This window comes from Bos grunniens, chromosome 11 (assembly GCF_055505025.1).
Source record: "Bos grunniens cultivar Pamir isolate PY7600 chromosome 11, Bosgru_T2T1.0, whole genome shotgun sequence".
Lineage (NCBI taxonomy): Eukaryota > Metazoa > Chordata > Mammalia > Artiodactyla > Bovidae > Bos > Bos grunniens.
Window position 1 is genome coordinate 82730629 of NC_141175.1, and position 8457 is coordinate 82739085.

At 41.9% G+C, this 8457-nt stretch overlaps 1 long non-coding RNA gene across 1 annotated transcript; it reads left to right on the top strand.

The window, feature by feature from the left end:
* The first annotated feature begins 5105 nt into the window (after positions 1 to 5105).
* Positions 5106 to 7951, top strand: LOC147363438 (uncharacterized). Its single transcript, XR_015137086.1, has 2 exons — positions 5106 to 7300; positions 7711 to 7951. It is a non-coding gene; the product is annotated as an uncharacterized LOC147363438 (long non-coding RNA).
* The last annotated feature ends 506 nt before the right edge of the window (positions 7952 to 8457 follow it).

An 8457-nucleotide genomic window follows, 5' to 3' on the forward strand; every position in this document is an offset into this window, starting at 1 on the left:
ATTTTTTTCCAGATCTACTGAGATATAATTGACATACATCACTATATGAGTTTCAAGTGTACAGTATTAAGGTTTGATTTACATATATTGTGTAGTGAGTACTACAATAAATTTAGTTAACACCCATCTCATAAATACAATGAAAAGAAAAGGAAAAAAAAGTGACTTGTAATGATGGTACTTGGGATTTTACTCTCCTAATAGCTTTTCTGTGTAGGGAAGCTTATGGCAGTGGAAACCTTTATTATCATGCTGCACATTACACCCCTAGTACATACTTATAATTCGAAGCTTGTGCCTTTTGAGGGGCTTCCCAGGTAGCTTAGTGGTAAAGAACCTGCCTGCCAATGTAGGAGACTCGGGTTCGATACCTGGGTTGGGAAGATCCCCTGGAGGAGGAAATAGGAACCCACTCCAGTGTTCTTGCCGGGGAAATCCCCAGACAAGAGGTGCCTGGTGGGCTACGGTCCATGGGGTCGCAAAGAGTCGGACACAAATGAGTGACTGACACGCACACACAGTTCCTTTTGACTACTTTCCTCCAGTGCCTCCTTCCCCATCCTTTGCATCTGGTCTGATAACCACAAATCTGGTCTCTTTTTCTATGATTTTAAAAAATAGATCCCACATATATGAGTCTGCCTGCAATGCGGGAGATCTGGGTTCAGTCCCTGGGTCAGGGAGATCCCCTGGAGAAGGAAATGGCAACCCACTCCAATATTCTTGCCTGGAGAATCCCATGGACAGAGGAACCTAGTGGCTACAGACCGTGGAGTCACAAAGAGTTGGACACAACTGAGTGAGTTTCCCTTTCCACACATAAGTGGAATCATTCAGTACTTGTCTTTGTCTGACGTATTTTACTTAGTACTGATATAATACCCTCAGGGTCCATCCGTACTGTTGCAAATGAAGAATGCCCAGTTATTTGCTATAGCAGTTCAACTTTAAAGGTATCATAGAATTGGCTACAGTTTGGGTCCCTTGATGTTTTGTGTGCAACAGTGCTCAATCCACGCCCAGATTTCCTTAATCAACCTTGTTTATGATGGACCCAGGGAAGGCAGCACCCGGTGGCACAGCTCCACCACCAGGGAAGCCCCCAGCCGTTCCTCCTGGCATAGCCTCCTGTGCTCCATACAGCTTCATAGTAAAGGGGGTTGCAGACTTTCTCCAGCTCCTTCTGCCAATGTTCACATTCTTCCTTCTCCGCAGTCTGGTTCTTAGCAAGCCGGTTGGTGATTTCATTACACTTGTCAAGAGTCTCCTGTTTGTCCTCATCATTGATCTTGCCTTGAAGTTTTTCGTCTTCAACAGTTGCTTTCATGTTGAATGCACAGGACTCAAGCAAATTCTTGGAAGACACCTTGTCCCGTTGCTTATCTTTAGCTTTGTACTTTCCAGCTTCCTGGACCATATGCTCATTGTCTTCCTTATGGAGAAACACCATATGATTTAAGTAGATTCAGAAAAGGCATTTGCAAGATTCAACACCCATTCACTACATTTCTTGGCAAACTAGGCATCACAGGGGCCTTCTTAGCTTGATAAACCAAAAGCCCACAGCAAATGTCATTCTCAGTGGTTAAACTTTAGAAGCAATTCCACTGAAGTCAGAAACATGACAAGGACGCCTGTGCTCATTACTAGTACCCAGCACTGTGCTAGGGGTCCCAGTCACACAATATGACAGAGAACTGAGAAACCAGGAACGTAGCAGAACTAATAAGGGTGTTTTCGAGGTGACTGAATTCAAGATCAACATAAAGCAGTAACATTTCTTTGCATGAAAAATAACCAATTAAAACATGTAAAAAAAAATAAGAGAGAGGGAGAAAGACATATTCGCAAGATAAATAAGATACTTAAACATGAGTTGCAAATTCCTATTAAGAAACTATGTAAATATATTTCAAGGACACATAAGAACTGAATAAATTATGTTTATGGAAGAGAAGACAGTAATCTCAAAATGGCATTTCTGACCAAGTTGATCTATAAATTCAATGAGATGATAACAAAAATTCCTAATAGATTTTTTTAATGGCCCTTTGACAAACATTTCTTAAATTCATATAAAAGATGAATAGCAATGACAATCCAAATCCAACTCTGAAAAAGAAAAAATAAGCACCAGAAGTCAAAGCAGTTTATGTCTAACATAATTACCATGCTGGATATCAGTGCAAGAATAGACAGATCAGTGGAACAGAACAGAAAGCCTATACACAGAGAGTACAAGCGCTGGGAGGTCTTTGGTATATTGTAGGTGTGGTCTGACTAATCAGTGGAGAAGGGTGGATGTTTGATAAATGGCAGAAGGTAAAGAAAAAATTTTAAAGATATGAACAAATCCCTATCCCAAACCATACATCAACGTGAATCAACTGTAAGTATGCATATATCCCCTCCCTCTTGAGGCTCCTTCCCACCCCGCCATCCAACCCCATCATTTATTGACAACCTACTGTGTGCAGTGGGCCCTGGGCTGAGAGCTCCATTCATGAATCTCCTTTAATCTTCAGGACAGGGCTGATTTAAAGCTCTGAGCACTGTAAACAAAACTTTCAAGCTATTAGAAAGTCAGTATTTCTTTAAAAAACACAAAAGGAAAAAGTAAATTTAACATCAAAATGTAAAATCTGTACATTATTTGTACATCTTTGGAGCCCTGGATCTAGTGCACGTCCCAGTGGAAGCAGGCTAGTGTAAGCAGGACTCCACAGGGTCTGTTGTTGGTCCTGGGTCTTTAGAACAAGTTCCCTCTCCTGTCCCCAGGGCACATGGAAACCTTTCTCTCTCCACCTCCCATCTTTGTACGAAAGTCACAATTTCTTGTCATCTTATGATTCCCCTCACTTACACAGCAGAGGGGATACCTACTGTTGCCAATTGTATTGTTTCAAGGCCATTTCAGAATAATAACCAGCTTACATGTGTCAAAAATACCCACTGCTTTAAATTGTAATGGGCTTTCCTTTGGAAGCAGCTGTTATATTTCTCAGATTGTTTTTCTGTGTTCTTGGTCTCCAAAGGATTGGCTTCTGTTGGAAGATTGTTTATTGAATTTGGAAGGTTATGACAATTACAAAAGTCATTCTGAGTCTTCCATAATATGTGTCTGAAAAACTCATCCTTGAACTTAGATTCGTCACAGGTGGTAGAGCCAAATCCCTAATCCCAGAGCATTTCCTGGGGGGGCGGCTAGCCTCTCACCTCTGGCCAGAGGAGGAGACGGATGCTCAGAAGATCAGGCTAAGCAAAACAAAGGTCACCTGCATAATGGAAGCAGCGTGGCAAAGAGCACTGATCTCAGGGTCCAGCTCCGACGTGTTCTTATCTCGCCTTGACTTTAAAGACAGCGTCTGCCTGTTAGAGCTGTGGGAATTAAAGGACAGGATATGCATGAGAGTGAATGTAGACTCTGAAAGGGCCATAGATATGCAAGGTTTTCTAATATATAGCACAGTGGGCCACATCTTAAAAACAGATATTCTCTTTTTCCATTATCAAATGAATTCAGATTCATAAAAGAGTTTTGAAAATACAAGCAAGTACAAAGTCCCACTATTCATAACAACCGCATAACACCAATGTCTGACCTTCGGTCATTATTCTCTCAAAGGCTTTGGGCTTCTTTTTTCATACTGTTGTAAAGCGGCTGTGTTGTCCCCTTTATATCTAACATCACAAGACTTTCTCAGAACATTTCAGTCTTTGTAGACCTATATTTTTCTTTTGAATTTTTTAATTATGTAAACCATAACTCCAAAGTTGAAACTATAGATGTTTTATATGAAAGCGTCCATCCTTTTTATCCTCTGACTCCATTCTCTCCTTCTCCCTATAGATAACCACTTTTTAATTTGTGTATGATTTGTCTTTTCATGATTTATATATGATTGTATTTTCCCTTCTTCCCAGATGAAAAACAACATAGTATTTATCCTGCGCCTTTGCTTTTTTCATTGAACAGTGAATCCTGGAGATCATCTAACATCAGTAATCAGAGTTTTTCCTCATTGCTTTTAATGGCTGCTCCGAACTCCATTGAGTGGCTGTATTTTAGTTCATTCAATCTGTTCTTTAAACAGCAGACACTTAGATTCTTTTGTTTTGTGCTATTACAAATAACGCCCCAATGAATGACCTATGTGAATATAATTTTGGTTATAGAATGTGCCTAACCTCACCTGTCCATCAGCTGTCAAAACAGTTGAAACCCCATCCTCTCTCCTGCTGCTCTGAATTCTCTCTGCCACCTTGGAAATCAAACCTCCTCGATCCCAGCCTCAATCTCCCCTGCTCTGAGCTTGAGTATTGGGCACGGGCTCTCCAAGGTTAGCGTCTTCACATTCCCCCTGGTCTCAGGTTGGTTCTCCCTAGCTGTCACTGCCCTCCCTGGACCCAGATACTGTGAAATGCCTGAGGAACCATCTACCTGCTCACCTCAGCCTTGCTTCCTTCCAGAGGTGTTTGAAGAGGTTATACCACTGTTTGTTTTGTCATTCCCTGATTGTTTTTTTTGCTTGGATGGTTTTACTTTTATTACGAAAATTTCAAACTCAAGAAAGGAGAAGGAATAAAACAATGAAAATCCAATACTTTCCATTACTTACATTAAGCAATTGTTAATGTTTTGCCATATTTGACTCATCTGTATGTATTTTCCTGAACTATTTTAAAGACAATAATAGACATCATGGTGATGCTCCATATCTAAATACTTACCGGCCTACAATCCAAGAAATAAAGACATTCTCTACAATAACACCCTTATCACACCTACCAATAATAAGTAATTTTAAAAAGTAAACTAATTCCCTAGTTTGTAATATTTAGTCCATATTCAGCTTTCTCTGGTTGTTCTAAAAATTATCTTCTATAACTTATTTTTTAAACCAAGAGTCAAACAAGTACCATAGATTGCATTTGGTTGCTTTATATCTCTTTTTTATTTAGAGCAGGTCTCCTTCATGCCTTTTTATTTTTCATCAGATTGACTTGGTGAAGAGAGCTGATCAGTTATCTTGTGATGTGCCTCACAGCCTGGATTTGTCTGATGGTTTGCTTGTGCTGTCATTGACCTTTTCCCCGGTATTCCCTTTATTTCTTTCCTTTTTTCTTTTTTTTTTTTTTTTAACTTTTGTTCATCCAGCAAGGTCTCTGCTAGTTTGTTTTGTTCTCTTTCCCATGAGAAGTTTTCCTCTAATGATTCCAACTGGAATCCCTTCAAATGGTTGATTGTTTACTTACTATGGGTGCCGTCCTTATTGCCGTCCTATCCTTAGACAACCTCTGATGGTCAGAAAGTCTCATTCCGCAAGAAGAGGTGTCTAATTTCCTGCCTGGAGGGGGTACACCTGGAAGCCAGTAGGGGAAAGAGTTTGGGGGCTTTCAACACTGGTCACACAGATATCCTTCAATCCCCCTGTGTTCAGACTGAAAACATGACACTGGGCATTTCTCAGACAGAGCTCCTCTATTCTCTTCTGAGGATAAACCTCCAGTTTTCTGCTGGGCAAAGGCGAGATTGCCACCTGGAAGAGCGGACCTGGGAGTCTAACTGCTTCTTACACAACCTTTCCATCAGTCTTTCTGCTTTTGTTTCCACCTTCCCCCTTGCTGCCCATAGTACCTGCTGCTGCTGGCAACCGCTTAGCCTTAGGGGTGCACCGGAAAAGGAATTGTGTTTTTGTTTTTTCCTGCCTACTGGCTTATAATTTCGTTTTCTTTGAATTGCTCAAATCATTTACCATTTTTCCATCTGCTTTCTGGTTTCCAGAATATTTTTGCTATTGTCTCCTCTCCTTTTCTCTCTGTCCTTATGGGTTTGTATCCTTTACAAGCTCAAAGACTGATGCTTTAGAGGAGTGTGAGGAGGGAGCAGGAGTAATAATACATGTATGTACCCACCAGCTTTATCCCTTCTTTCATTTAGAAAAATGCTTCGATTGGTTTGATGAACATGTTGGTTGAGAAAGACCTGTGTCTGGCCATAGCAGGGCCCCTAGACATTCAGATACAGTTGAGAACAGTGTCAGAGGAAAGCCAAATTGCCCAGGGTTACACTGAGGAAAATTTTGAATTTCTGGAGAGAAGTGGGAAAGTGAAAGGTGTGAGAAGGGTACAGGTTTGAGACAGGTCAAGGGAGAGAGATAAGAGCTAAAACGATACAGGTAAGTTAGCGCGTGAAGAGAGAGAGATAACGGATGAAAATTTCCCTGTGGGAGGGGCTTACTGGGGAGCCTTGGAAGGCAGACCTGATATCCAATTTCAGGTTGTCTGCTGGGCTGTGATGTGACAGAGACCATTTCCTCTCCCTACATATAGTCTAATCTATTTTTTTCATGGTTTCTAGCTGAGCATGTTATCACCGGGAATAAAGAGCACATTTCCCAGCTTCCCTTGCAGCAACTCACAGTCATGTGACCCAGTTCTAGCTAATAAGATGTAATCAGAAGTGTGACCAAGTTCAGGCCAATAAATATAAGTGCTAGGTTGGAATCCCAAGAGAGATAATTAAAGGGGAGCCCATTCAGCTGGGTAAATTTCTTTTTGCCCATCTAGCCTTTCTTCCAGATTGCAATGTACATGCAGTGGCTGGAACTCCAGCAGTGATCTCGTGTTCTAGGGTAATTTGAGGAGGGAACAGGAAGACAAGAGTCTGGGTCTAACAATACCATGAAACTGCTAGACCGGCTCTGCACTGCTTACCTCTGGACTTTTGCTTTTTAAATGTAAAAGAGAAATACAATTCTTTGGGGTTTTTCCCTAGTGTTATAATAATCACTTATCATGTGACAAGTAGTGTTCTAAATGCTTGGTTTATATACTAATCTAATCTTTATACTGCCAACCCTGTGAGGTAGGTACTATAATTATCTCTGTTTTACAGATAACAGTGAGGCACAGAGAGATTAACTTGCCTAAAGTCACAGCTAGTGAAGACTAGTAACTGGGCAGTCTGGGCTTGTCATTTCAGTTGTTGTTCGACTCTGTGAGCCCATGGACTGTAGCACGCCAGGCTCCTCTGTCCATGGGGTTCTCCAGGTAAGAATACTGGAGTGGGTTGCCATTTCCTTCTCCAGGGGATCTTCCCAACCCAGGGATTGAACCCATGTCTCTTGTGTCTCCTGTACTTGCAGGCATGTTCTTAATCACTAGTGCCACCGGGGAAGCCTGTTATACTGTATAATTGTGGCCAAACTCAATCCTCACTAATACAGTTGTGCAATACCAGCCCAGAATCTGCCATCCACCACAGTCATGTATTCTTGGTGAATTTTCAGTATTCCAGGTGAGTGAGTTACAAGGCCCAACCATCCCCAATCCCCCCAAGTCACTTGCCCCCTGACATTGATGTGAAGAAAAGAGATCCTATAGTTTCAGTTTATGACCAGCAGTGTGAAAGCAAAGGTCCAAGGAGAAGCAGAGACTGCAGGAGGGAACCGGGTGACCTGGGAGGGTGGGGCGATATGGGCTGCAGTGTGGACCAAGAGCAGTTTTGGTCCAGTGGTTAGGACTCCACGCTTCTGCTGCTGGAGGTACAGGTTCCAACCCTGGTCAGGGAACTAAGATCCCACATGCCTTGAGATGTAGCCAATAAAAAGAGCAGATTTCTCCAAATATGTTAGAGGAAGGTGGCAGAGAGAGATGCTTGCATTCACACCTGTAAAGCGTTTCTAACATTTAGCTTCATTTCCTCAGGACTGATTTCCAGGCATGGGCTTTGGTACATCTTGACTTCATTTGAATCAAATCGATGAAATAATTCTTTAGCCAATTTCAGATGCTCTATTTGTTATAAATATAACAATCCCCACAGATTCTGCTATACCCTGGTAAGTAAAATTAGGGGCCAAATTTTAAGATACTAAAATAAGAGCACTGGCGCCATACGACCATTTTTATTGATTGAATCAATAAAAGAGACATAAAATGTTCAAAAGAGAGACGAGTATTCGCTAGACATCACTTCTTTGATGAATAAGGATGCCCGAAGGTACAGACTTCTCAAGAAGCTGTAGTGAGAAATTTGTGCAGTTCTCTCTCTGAAACTTCCAGTACCCTGGGACATAAGTTCCAGTCCAAACTGATAGTAAATAGGCCAACTTCAAGGACACCTCTGCAATCTAGCAGGTGCTTGGGGCAGAGCTTGAGCTCATGTTAATTAGTTGCAAGTCGTGGGGGCTGAGCCAGGTAGGTGCCAGTTTGTCCTGAGTTGTCAGGCAGCTCTCAGGGGCTTGTCTCCTGGTCACAGAAGTGTGGGGAGTGGAGGGGGATGGGTTCCTGGAGGGACTCCATGAGGAGGCTGAAGGATCAATAATACCACCTTAGACACCGTCTTCTGACTTACCCCCTCATTCTTAATAAAGACATGGATTATAATGAGACCAATGGGCCCAGCATTTGGAAAGCAAATCTGGCCTGCCGAGCCACATCCTGACAGAGCTG